The 13,464-nt window shown below is 37.5% G+C and overlaps 1 protein-coding gene across 7 annotated transcripts in view; it reads left to right on the plus strand.

Moving 5' to 3' along the window:
• The window catches only part of LOC131431005 (insulin-like growth factor-binding protein complex acid labile subunit), a 770,466-nt gene that overhangs the window by 547,036 nt on the left and 209,966 nt on the right, over positions 1–13,464 (plus strand). The gene's annotated exons all lie outside the window — the stretch shown is intronic.

Consider the following 13,464-nt stretch of genomic DNA (forward strand, 5'->3'; position numbering starts at 1 on the left):
CCTGTGAGACGAAGCGAGATTGTCGAGAACGAATTTCAACGACGGCTAGTCCACGTCATACCAATACATGCGCGAGCCTGGCGCTTCATCGAAGTCGAAGAAAAAAAAGCGAGGTGGGTTATGTCAGAAACATAACCGGATGATGATAGACTCTGGAACTGAATTCTGAAACTAAGTCCAAGAATTGAATTCTGAATCTAGATTGTTGAACTGATCACTGAACCTGAGATCTGTAACTGAATTCCAGACCAGGATTCTTCGCTTTAGTCCGATCTAGGATTCATTTTTCAAAATCGGATCCAGAATTTAGCTTCGAAACTGAATTGTATAATCCAGATCCGGAATATAGTTCAGAAATTTTCAGAATCTAGTCTCTGAATTCAGTTACACTTCTAGAATTGTGAAAGTGAGTTTTGTATCCTAATTCTAGACCAGCATTCTCTAACTGAAACCAGGTTCTGAAAAGCATTAAAAAAAAATCTGGAAAAAAAGCTGAGTTTTAGATCTGAATTTGATCCAGATTTTCAGGCTGCAGTTCCAGAACTTGAGGTTCAGAACTCAATTTCCGAATTCTGAACTTAAATTATAGGTCCGAATTCTGGATAGGAGTTTTGCAATTGTATTCTGGTCTGAACCTCAATTTTAAATCCAGAATTCTATTTCAAAATTCATATTCAAGTCAAAAAATTTCTTTTCCAAATTTTAGCTCCAGAGTCTAGGTTTAGAACCAAGATCCTGATCTATGTTCCAGATTTCGGGTCCATAAACCAGGCTTAGAATAAAATTCTTAAATTTGGTCCAAGTTCCAGAATTCTGGATTTCAATTCTGGACCTGGAAACCGGACGAGGAACAGAATACTAGATCTGGATTATGAAAATGAAAAATAGATTCTGATCTTGGATTTTGAAACCAAATTTCAGAACTGAACACTAGAATTGGATTCTTGACCTGGATTCCGATCTGAACTGAATGAAACAACTACGCAGGCTAGAATAAAAGAAGCATCAAATTTTTACCTTTTTCACTTACCGAATATGAAGTATTAATTTCGAATTATTTGTGGTTATATTACTAGAAATTTGCAACCACTAGACGCGTAAAAAAAATTATGATGATACGTTGAATAAAACAAGAAATATTCACGATAAAAACCACTCTTCCAGTGGGTAAATTTTGAAAAGGCGCCCCATAGTACAGTAAGATGTATTCACGTCAAAAAATGTTCCATCGGTGACGGGTATAGCGTGATGGTTTAGTCGATGCCTTTTACTCTGCCCACCTGGGTTTGATGACCTTAAGGTTAAAGCCTCTATAATGACATTAAGGTTAAAGAATCTACAATCGCTCTGATGTAATATCGATACCAAAAATACCCGATTCTCGAAAGAAAGTATCGACTCGGTATCGGACATCCCTACGACAGAGGTTTTTCGGCATTCTCCAGGCTCAGTTATGAGTTCGTTTGAAAAACATATTTTTGATTGTATCGTCAAATACAATAGAAACCTAACATTTCAGATTAAATTGTTGAGTTTGAGTTTTTGCCAACATTTCGAATGAGATGTCGTTTTGTTAAAACAACATGTGCTTCACGGAAAAGATGAAGAATCCACTAAACAAACATTTAGGGGTTTTGTTGGTTTGTGCAAAAAGCACATATTTTGTTTCTATGTCTTCGCGTTTCGCCTTCGGCTCGTCAGTGCTTAAAGCAGTTCAAACTAGCACTATGCAATATTATTTGAGGGTTGCATAAATAGTGCAAACTTTGCGTCTGCTTAGCGGTTTAAGTTGAACTGCTAGGCACGAGATGGCAGTTCAGTTTGAACTACTTTAAGCACTGACGAATAAATAGACACTAAACAAAGCCAACTTTGTAACACGCATTTACTTCCTCCCCAGATAATCAGGACCAGCAAGACTCGCTATCGAAACAAGTTGTACAAAGTGTCAAACATAAAAAGAATTCATACATAAAATTCTAGCATACGCTAAAGTTGAATTGCAAGCGCACTATTACACGAACACTAGTTATGAATGTATTCGAAAAGATGAAATTCTTTGAATCTTCCTTATAAATTCGTATATTCTACTATCCATGCTCCTAATAGCACACATTGATATTGTCTTTCGCGAAGGCAATTGCTTTATCCTTCTTATAAAATCGAATGTAAACAACATGAATCGTTTTGTTCGATTGAAGCAAATGCACATGTTTCGAGATGAGACGCATTTGCTTACTAAGCAAATTTTCATGTTCTTGTATCGAAGGTCGAATTCTACACTGTCTGTAGTTAACCGCGATTGTATTTTTTCATCGCATTGTCTAGCATTTTGATGGATTTGCTCTTATCGATACCGTTTTGTTCTTTGTTTCTATTGACCGGTGAGAATTTAACGTGAGTTTCACGTTTTAGATTATGAAACTAAAAGAACAATAAAAAGCTACAAGCAAAGCAAAGTCCTGAAATTACACTAAGAATCCTTCTAGGTCGGAACTCGAATATACGCCAACTGGCTTGTAAGACCAGTGCCCTATGCATTGAACCGCCAACCCGGGTAAAAAAAAGTTGCGGTATCTACAAATAATCACATAAAAATTAATTAGATAATAAAATTGTGATAAAAGTTAATCCATTTGTTCATGTAATGAGTATAATTTTAATTATATCTAATAAATGAAATAAAAACTCAAAGTTTGAGAGGTAAACAGAGCCAAGGTGAGCGGTTCCACCAGATCACTATACCAGTCAATTATAGGATGATAAGGTACACACTTCGAAAAAACCCTGTGATTTTACATCTTATTAGAGGCACATAAATGGAACGTCGCGGTTCACGCAAATTTACGTGGAAGAACATTTAATATTGTGTAAAACATTCCATAACATGAAATTCATTTAAATAAAAAAAATGAATAGTGATAGAGAACACCGCGACTTGAACCGAGAACCATTGGATCGCAAAGCACGTCTGTTAATCGACTGAGCCACAGAAGCACACAACTGTTTGGCTGGTGAAAGGTGCATTTTAATTCATACAGTCGCACCTGTTAACAGAATGCAACTTACAGTCGGAACAAGTAAAATTCAAGCTAACATTAAGTCATTAAAAATGAAATTTTCCATCATTTGACAAATTAGGTCTTTATGAATTACATCGTATGAGGGATTTAAGTCACCTGTAAAATTCAGATTTTTTTGGTGTGTACTTATTTGAATCGAATTTCGATCACTCCACCCAAGACTTTTCAACAGTCTTGATTACTTACCAGCAATAAAAATTACTTACAAAATGCACATAACTTTTTAAACAAACACATAAATATTCTCTCATAATTTGAAAATGTTACAAGAATGCTACAGGCAAAGTCACGTCACGTAGTTACGTAGCTGAAGAACTATGAACGAAGCTCAACAGATATATGATAGCGCCTGAAGAGGGTCCTGTACTATCGGGATCTAAAACAAGGCGATTTATTATACCATTACTTTTTGCCTTTCTCACTTAGAAAGGCTATGTAATCACTGTGAAATCCGACTTTTCAAACAAGGACTGTAGGGCCGTATGTCATATATCATTCGACTCAGCTCGACGAACTGAGCAAATATTTGTTCGTGTGGGTGTCTGCATGTGTGTGTGTAGATGGGTATATGTGTGTGTATGTAACAAAAATGTGCACTCGATTTTCTCGGAGATGGCTGATCCGATTTTCACAAACCTAGATTCAGATGAAAATTCTCTAGGTCCAATATATTGCTATTGAATTTAATCTGGTGCCGACTTCTGGTTCGGAAGTAACGGGGTGAAATGTGAAAAAATTGAACTAATTTTCTTCAACTAAGATTTAAATTAAAGGCCTTATAGTCCCATAATTTGGATCTGACTTCCGGTTCGGGGTAAAATGTGCAAAATGAACTAAAATCGTGCAATCGATTTTTGCAGAGACCGCTCATCCAATTTTCACAAACGTAGGTTCAAATGAAAGGTCTCATGGTCCCATAGCATTCCAAAGAATTTCATCCTGATCCGACTTCCGGGTCCGACATACAGAGTGATATTCATAAAAATATGGGAAACATATGCACTCAGTTTTTTCAGAGATGGTTGAACCGATTTTCACTAACTTAGATTAAAATAAAATAAGTCTTACTGCCCATAGCCTGATATTGAATTTCATTTGGATCCTACTTCCGGTTCCCGAGTTACAGGGTTAATTAAAAAACATGCATTCGATTTTCTCGGAAGTGGCTTAACCGGTTTTCGCGAATTGAGATTCAAACGAAATTTATTAATTAAAAGTTTTCTATAACATTTCATCCGGATCCGACTTCCGGTTTTGGAGCTAATGTACGTTTTTTTCATAAACGAAGGCAGACATAAGTTCAAATTCCATAAGACTGACTGATAAATTCTTCTAGTTTGCATCGCATTATACTCTGTGAAATTAGAATATACTACAAAACAACAGATTTTACTACATATTTTTCATGCGCTATTACAGGGCGATGATCGTCAAAACTTTCAAACCGCCTTATAAAATGACGATACATATCCAGTACGCACCGGTACGAGCTGGCACGGAAGAATAAAACACAATTCGCCTTTACAAATACAGGGGTTTTTTTGTATTTAAAAGATATTTTTTATTCAGGCCTATATGCGTACAAGCTTTACGTGGCCGATTGAGCCGTTTAAAAAAAAAATTTTTTTTTGAGTTGGATCTCGTTGTCACCCTTTTTCTAGGGGGAGAGGAGCTTCCATTTCCCTCCTGCGAGGATTGAGGGGCACTTCGTTCGTGGTTCGTCTCGTCATCCATTGCCGCTTCGATGGTATTGTTGTCGATTTCCGTTTTCTTTTCGTTGCTACTTGCTGTAGATGCACCTACATCTTGTCCTTTGGTGTAGTTGTCTCCTTGTCCAGTTTATCACATGGCTTACCGTAGTGAACAGCTTTTTGGCAATATTGACATGTGGCCATCTGATTGTCATAGGTAACAAGTGATTTGCACGGAATTCTTGTATCTTGACCGAATGTCACATAAGAAGGTATAGGCCTCTTCAAGTGTATGCGTAATCAACGTACGCCATTTAGAATACCGGGGAAAAAATTCTTCCACTTTTCTTTTTCGATAGATAGAATCTCTCCATATTGGGACATAGTTTTGCGAATATAAGAATCGTTGACGCTTGAGTGAAGATCATGCACACGCACTTCTATAGCACTATCATCCATATATACTGGAATGTTGTACCTAATGTTCTCGTGTTCCACATAGTGTACATTGTTATTGTCTTTTGCGAATTGAATTGCATCCAACTCTTTATAAAACTGGATGTAAACAACATGATTCGTCTTATTGCATTGAAGTAAATGCACACGTTTAATGTCCAGCTGCATTTGCTCCTTAAGCAAACCTTCAAGTTCTCGTATCGAAGGTCGAATTTTGCACTGCCTAAAGTCAACAACAATTGTATTCTTTCGTGTCGGCGGTAGCTTTTGTTCGTTTGGTTTACTCATTTTCGAGGTCTATTGTTCACTACACAATACTGTACTTGGTTTCTTCTGTCCCGAACGTAAACGGTTTTGTTTTATCGACTGACTTGGATGAGATGTAAAACCAAACTGAAATACAGCGGGTTGATTACTTACTCACTTTGCTCTGATAGAGCGTGAGAGATTTTTATAAACTTAGATTTAAATTGAAGGTCTTATGATCCCATATAAAGCTTTAGAATTTCATCCAAATACAACTTTCGGTTCCGGAATTACGAAGTGAAGAGTATTAATAAAATTGTAACTTTAAGTATCGAAGCAAAGATCGTGAAAAAATTCTTAACTTAAACTGGGCTGGAAACTATTCTTAACTTAAATTGGGCTTGAAACTATTCAAACCGTTAGTCATTGTTAGTAGACAGTCTATCAAACTAATTTCGACTGTACTAGCTCCCGATTTCCAAATCCGGAAGCATCGAAAGTAGAGTTTAAATACTTTAAAAAGAAACTCAGACTATTTTCTCAGAGATGGGTTGGCCGATTTTCATGAGCTTAGGTTTAAGGCCTGTCCCAGAAAGTATGGACGTAACCAAAAACCGCTGCCATTTCGCAACGGTTCAGAATCTGTAAATTTTTATGGTTGCGTCCTGTTTTTCACACTCTTCTTTAACTCTTGTGCAGTTGTTTATTCGTTTTCATTAGTTTGTTTCTAAATGCGTGGACTTTCAGCAGAACAAGGTCGAAAAATTGTGTACAAATGGTGCACAGAACGCGGACTGTCACTGAGAAAGATAGCAAAAATGGAAGGAGTAAGTGAAAAAGCCGTGCGAAATGCAATCAGGAAGTTCGGTGAAGATAACACCTTTAGGGATAAACCGAAATCGGGTCGAAAAAAAGGTCCTGCTAACCCTCAGTTGGAAAAACGTATACTGAAGGCGTTCGAGCAAAAGAAGGAGGTTTCAGTTCGGGATGTGGCCAAACAAGTGGGCACTTCGAAGTCAAATGTTCTTAGTGCTAAAGAACGTTTGAATCTTCGAACCTAAAAGAAGCAGAAACAACCAAAACGTAGTCCGAAACAAGAAGCATCGATCAGGCCGAGGGTTCGAAAGCTGTACAATACGATTCTTGCTGGAAATTTGAACTGCATAATTATGGACGACGAAACCGACGTGAATCTCGATTACAAATCCCTGCCGGGACCACAATATTATACGGTGCGAGAAGGCAAGTGTTAAACTAGTCCGAGACATCGATTGAAGTCGAAAAATTTGGTAAGAAAGCTATGATCTGGCAAGCAATTTGTAGCTGCGGTAAGATTTCGAAACCCTTCAGCACCACTGCTTCAATGAACAGCGAAATATACATCAAGGAATGTTTACAAAAACGACTTCTACCCATGATTCGAAGCCACAAGGATCCTGTTGTCTTCTGGCCAGATCTTGCTTCTTGCCACTACTCGAAATCAAAGGTAGAATGGTATACTACCAAAAATGTCACTTTCGTCCCAAAAGACATGAATCCACCAAATTGCCCACAACTTCGACCATTTGAGGAATTTTGGGCATCAAAGAAGGCACATCTTAGGAAACATGTCTCGGCAGCCGAAACCATTCAACAGTTCGAAAAAGATTGAAAAAAGTGTCAAAACTTGTCGCCAAGAAGTCTGTGCGGAATTTAATGAGGAACGTTCGCAAGAAGGTGGGCCAGCTAGTCTACAATGGCTATGTAGCAAATGTTGAGAATAATATTCTGTTGTTGTAGTCCAATATTATCAGTATATCGAATAAAATTTGAATATCTAACACTTGTGAATTATTTACAGTGAAATCTAAAGTGCGTCCATACTTTCTGGGACAGTCTTTAATCTCAAATAAAATTCCAGATTTGCCTCTGGATCCGACTTCCTGTTCCGGAACTACTGGGTTAAGCCTTAAAAATTGTTTATCCCTACCTACCCAAGTAACAATTTTTGTTACGCTAGCTTGTTTGTGACTAGTTTGCAACCAGATATTTGAGTGATTGTTACTAACATCTAACCACTTGCATGACTCAAAAAGCGCAGTTTCTACTAGTTTCTATGTCGGTTAAAAATAAGTTGTCGTTACGTTGTAATGCCATACTGAAAGAACTTATCTTTTCATAACTTGAAAATAACTTGTTTTCAAGTAAACTAGTTGAAATTTAGTCACAATCGACATTATAACATTGAATGAATACAGAACACTTTTCTATCATCAATAAGAAAGCAGAAGAGTACTTTAAATCACAAACTTGATACAAGGTACAAATTTCACAACGATTTTGAAACTGTCGAGCGGAATTAAATTTTACTTAACTGTTTTTTATGCGCCTTCAATCAAAATCTGTTTATAAAGATATAAAAAATAAACAGCAAAATAACACTATGTTCATAATGTTCAAAATTATTCCAAGTAGAGTGATTTCTCATCATTTTAAATCCATATATCATGAGAATTATAATATTATCACAATCGATGTTCAATCCCTATATTATTTTCTTCGTGTTTATGACAGTGCATAGAACAAAAATGACTATTCTGCCTTTCACGGCAAAAAGTAGTTTTAAAACAAGTGATATCCTGGTTTTATTTATGTTTCATACACTTCTTGAGACTCCATATTGTGTTCACCATATTCAAGCCAACAAAGGTTGTTTTGTTTGCATTTTCGTTATCATAACGTTGGGAAAACCTACCTATAACTATCTGAATCAATGAAGAAATTATATGTTATAATCTTATAATATCTAAGTTATTACTACATCAATTCACAGTAACGATTTACATATACGCTTATGTATTTATAATGGTTTCGCAACGGAAAATAAACCTTTTTTCAACTAGTACCTAAAAGCATAGCTGTGATTAAAGATATGTTAGAATCAAGTATCGATAACTTACAAATGATAGTTAGTTCAATGTTTACGTTATAAAGAAACACTGCAGTCACCTTGTTTTAACCAGTATAACATAAAAACATGTTCGTGCTCTTGTTGCAACACAGTTGGGTTAAGTGATATCAAAATTAGTTACGGGTTGCTACTATTGAAGTCAAATAAACTTATTTTCAACTAGTAGCTAGAAGCATTGTTGTGATTAAAGATATGTTTGGATTAAGTAACGATAGCTTATAAATTATATTTAATTCAATATGACACAAAGATGTTATTATTGGAAACCTAAATAACTATTTCGTAACTAGTTATGTTATGATGAAACATTGCTGTCACCATGTTTCAACCAGTAAAACATATTCGTGCTCTTGTTGCAACATAGTTTGGACTTTGTCGTATCAGAACTAGTTGCGGATTGCTACTTGGGTAAAGCGATGAAGCAAAAGAGGGAAAGTTTCTTCAGGTAGATTCAATACTGTTTCAATTTGTAGGTCATATTTGTTGCTGGTGATATGATTCAACTTCGGCTATTCCGGTCCTCGAAATTAGGTTTCGGAAGTATTGGAAATAGTGGTCAAAAACTGCGAAAAGGATCTCTCTTCTTTTTCTTCTATAAGGCCAAATCGATTTTCACAAATTTAAATATGCAAAGGAAAACTGCCGACACAAGTTCTCAGAGACAGTTATATATTCTCCAATCCGGGGAAATCGTTCTGCCAACTGAACTACTGTGGATGTGATGAGACCCAACTCAGAAGACGTCCTGTTAAAAATTAAGTCTTACTACGTTTGTGTTTTAAAATCCTTGGGTTCAGCCACAGTGAGCTTGTTTGGTTATAAGCCTATAAGACCAGCATGGTAGAAGAATTTGAACAAATGATTTCATTTTAAAATCGTTGTCAAAGAATTAATTTTCGGTTCGCGGCTTCCATCAAGTATGACTTTTCTGAAATGGAATGAATCGGGACGACATTATCAACACAGAATGAGCAAACGTTTCAGAACAAACTGCTGTCGACACATTCCAGATCCGACAACTAGGAGCGCTACCGCAAAATAATCAGTGTGTCATGATTCAAGCTTGAAACAACATTTTTACTCCAATCCTTGATAACATTATTTACTACAAGAGTTAACTTACGCTTCCTCTATCTCCGAGAACTGCTCGCTTGGTCTTACAAAACGCCGCCCCGATCCATAAGTAGTTCGTATGCTGTTCTTGTATTTTACCACCTTCGTAGGCACTAACGAAATCTCCCATTCAAACACCAGCTGCAAGCCGACCATGGCACTATAAATTATCGAGTATAATCACGATTCAAGTGTTTGTCGCTTTTTTTTTCAATGGCCTCAGGCGCTTTTGACCACGTCGCCATCGCTATCGCCGTTATTTGAGATGCCGTCGAAATCCTTGCCGCGCATTGCAGAAACCTGATTGCACCAGTTTTGTGTTTTATTTTTTCATTCGTCTCTCTCACGCTCGCTTATCCTGTTTATCTGGAAGTTTTTGCTTCACCGTACGTGCAATCAATCGCATCCAGTTCATCATCTTCCATTCGACGGATTTTTTCGATTCAAACTGGTTCCCGGGCTCCGTGACATCCTCATTTTATTTGACAGTTTGCTTATTTTTTACTGTTGTGTATGTGACTGTGTTCCACATCGATCTACCGATGGTAACAAAGGACTGTCTGGTGCTGTGTGTGTGTGATGTGCCGAGTGCCATCGATGAGGCACAGTCCGAAAGAAAGTAAGCCGATGATGGGTCTTATTCCTCTAAGCTCCTCAACATCGACTATCGGAAACACGATAGCACCGACAAATCATTACAGTAATAAGTTCATGTTGTCGGAGCATCCGGAGTTTAGATTCCTGTAAGATGATGAGGTCAATGTTCAAAAATGCAATCCACTAAAAGGGTCTACTTTCGACTACCACCCTTCAGGACAAGCCGTCAAAATCTAACCTGATATTCTAGAACTCGACTTGGGTTCAATTTAAAAGCTCAGTCGTAGGTTTAAAACTCTACTCGAGCTTCGAACTCCTTTTGCGGCGAACTACATCGCATTGAGTTCCAGCTCGTTTGCGGCTGCTGTTGGATATCAAGATCGCCTTCAACAGGACGGATGCAAAGATTTCGCACGTGATTCGTGTGTAGACCTGTGTGCCGCAGCGCCAAAATGCCACCACCGTCGGTAGTTTTGTTATGCCGCCGAATTTAAGGAAAAACCGGCGCCGGATTTATTAAATCACGCCGATGTAAAATATTATTATCACTAGTGTTGATAGTACTATTTCGATTTTTTTGGAAGGATATTAGGGAAAAAATTTCCGGCGTGGAATTTATACTCCCGGATGTATGTGGTACCAAGGGTAGTTGATGAATGTTGTAAATCGTTTCCTTGAAAATGAGGTTTACATAGCTCAAAATAACAATGTGATGGCGCTCACCACACGATTATGATGAGGCTCATCTGAACCCTACGTTGTGTTTAAATTGTACGGAAATATGAAGTCTGCGACGGCTTCCAACTTAAGCCTGGGACGGCTTTCGTGCAGATTGGGACACTGCGGACACTTCGAATACATTAAGCCATGGCACGGCTTTCGCACGGATGGGGACACCGCGGAACACTTCGGATGTGATGTAATAAACTGGTACGCGTTTATTCTTGATTAACTGACTAGTATATTAAAATGACTATGACAAACAATTACTATGACTACGACAATCACGACGAATATAAAAACTGAATATACTATCGAAGTACCGTAGTACTGTAGTACCGTAATACCACAGTACCGTAATACCGTAATGGAACAGTATCGCAATACCGTAATAGAACAGTATCGTGTCTGATCTGATCTGCACTGCCCTTATATAGTCTGCGTACATTATTATATGAACAAAGTTTGTCTCTACCGGAAAGCATATTACGTGGAATATGCCGGAAAGCCTATAACGCAGACGAATGTAATCGCAAACTCTCTCAACTACTAATAAAACTGATCGAATAATAACGTTGATCGACTTCTACTTCATGTACAGTGAAGCTCACTTAAACTTGTCTTCTGACGTATGCAATTGTGCATCAACACAATGATTTTCGATCATTTTTTCGTTGCTGATTTTTTCACCTGTGGGCATTATTTTACAACGAAACTCAATAAAAATTAGTTTCAACGCTAATTTGTGGAGGCTAAACACGTATATAATGTAGATTTCTACGTATTTCTGCGTATGTATCATGTTTTTCTATTGTAAATAATACGCTATTTGACATGAATTTAATTTATAAAAGTAACTGAAGCACAGGGTTTCGCATGTTTCAAACACACAGCAGGCACAGCGTTTGAATGACGCGTTTGAATTGACGTAGCAAAATCCTGCACCCCTGTTACTCATGTGTATGTTATTCAAGCTAAATATCAACATGCTTTGTGATCTTTATAATTATTATTTATATCTTTATAATAATTATTAATCACAGCATGTATTATTTGCTGTTTCTATTGATGATATTACTTCGCCAACACGAAGCCGAAAGAAGGGAAAAAATTGTGCACAATTGTTTGGAAAATCCATTGTGGTCTGCATCTAGGCTAGCTAAACAGCTGAAATTGCCCAGAAATACCGTATGGCGCGTTATCCAACGGTATAAGGAAACATTGACGACGATTCGCCTCAGCCTCAAGCCAATCGTTGGAGTGGAACTGTGGACCGGAAACTGCGTGGTAAGATTTTGAAGACTATTAAGAGAAAATTCGGTGCTGCCCATAGTACCTTGAGGAGAAGTCGACTCCGGAAGGGAATCAAGTCGTATCAGGTAGCAAACATTCAAATCGGATCATAAAACAGAATATTGGGTCAAAATTAATGCTCGAAAACTATTTGACCAGGTGCTGACCAAGAAGCCTATGTCAAGGCTGACTTCGGGAAAATTCCAGGTCAAAAATTTTACTTGACAACGGCTCGGGGGGATGTTCCATCCAAATTTAAATTTGTTTTTACCGACAAATTTGCAAGAAAATTTATGATTTGGCAGGGCATTTGCAGCTGTGGCAAAAAAACGAAAGTTTTCGTTACAAATAAGACATCGGAACTATACCAAAAAGAATGTCTCCAAAAACGAATATTGCCGTTCATTCGATTCCACGACCATCCCGTAATGTTTTGGCCAGATTTGGCAAGCTGTCATTATAGCAAAGTCGTTCAAAAATGGTTTGCAGAGAAAGGGGTCCAGTTTGTTCCGCAAAACCTTAACCCACCCAAGTGCCTCCAGTTCCGCCCTATTGAGAAATACTGGGCAATCATGGAGAGGAGACTCAAGGCAAAGGGAAAGGTTGTCAAAGACATCAACCAGATGACGACTTGGTAGAATAAGATAGCTAAAACGATGGACGAAGAAGGTGTGCGCCGCCTAATGAGCCGTGTTACAGGAAAAAATCGAGAATTCCTTCGAAACCGTGACGAATAATATTATCCGTATTTTTTCCAAAAAGTTCGAAGAAAACGCTACATTTGTATAAAAAAAAATCTTGAATTCAATAATAAATAACTGAAATACAAGCAACTGTTTTTGTTCCAATTCTATCTGAAACAAGCTTTAGCTCCAGTAAAGTGGTTATGATTTTTCTCAAACGCTGTATCGTGTACAATGTCTGTGTGTTCGAAACCGAAACCTTTATTTACTTACTAAAAAAATCGTAAAAAGAAGTAGTTCGTAGAAAAAAGTTAACGTTATGTAGGATTTTGTTCGTAAAAAATCGTGAAAAACAGGAAAACAGTCTCAGTCTTATAATACAAACGAATGTTGTTTACTGTCCGACGTTTCGGCCTTTGGGGTAGGCCTGTTTCAAGAAAAACTGGAAATTTTTATTGTGTTACACTGACAAAAACATGAAAAAGTGTGTGTAATGAATGTGGAAGCCGCCCATCATAAGACTATTTTCGGAACGAATGTGACGAGTAAGTACCAGAAAATGATGTTTGGGCTCGTTTCAAAATCCAATATGGCGGCATCCAGTTTCTTGGTTTCTTTGAAAACCCTTACAA

Source organism: Malaya genurostris, chromosome 2, assembly GCF_030247185.1.
Source record: "Malaya genurostris strain Urasoe2022 chromosome 2, Malgen_1.1, whole genome shotgun sequence".
Lineage (NCBI taxonomy): Eukaryota > Metazoa > Arthropoda > Insecta > Diptera > Culicidae > Malaya > Malaya genurostris.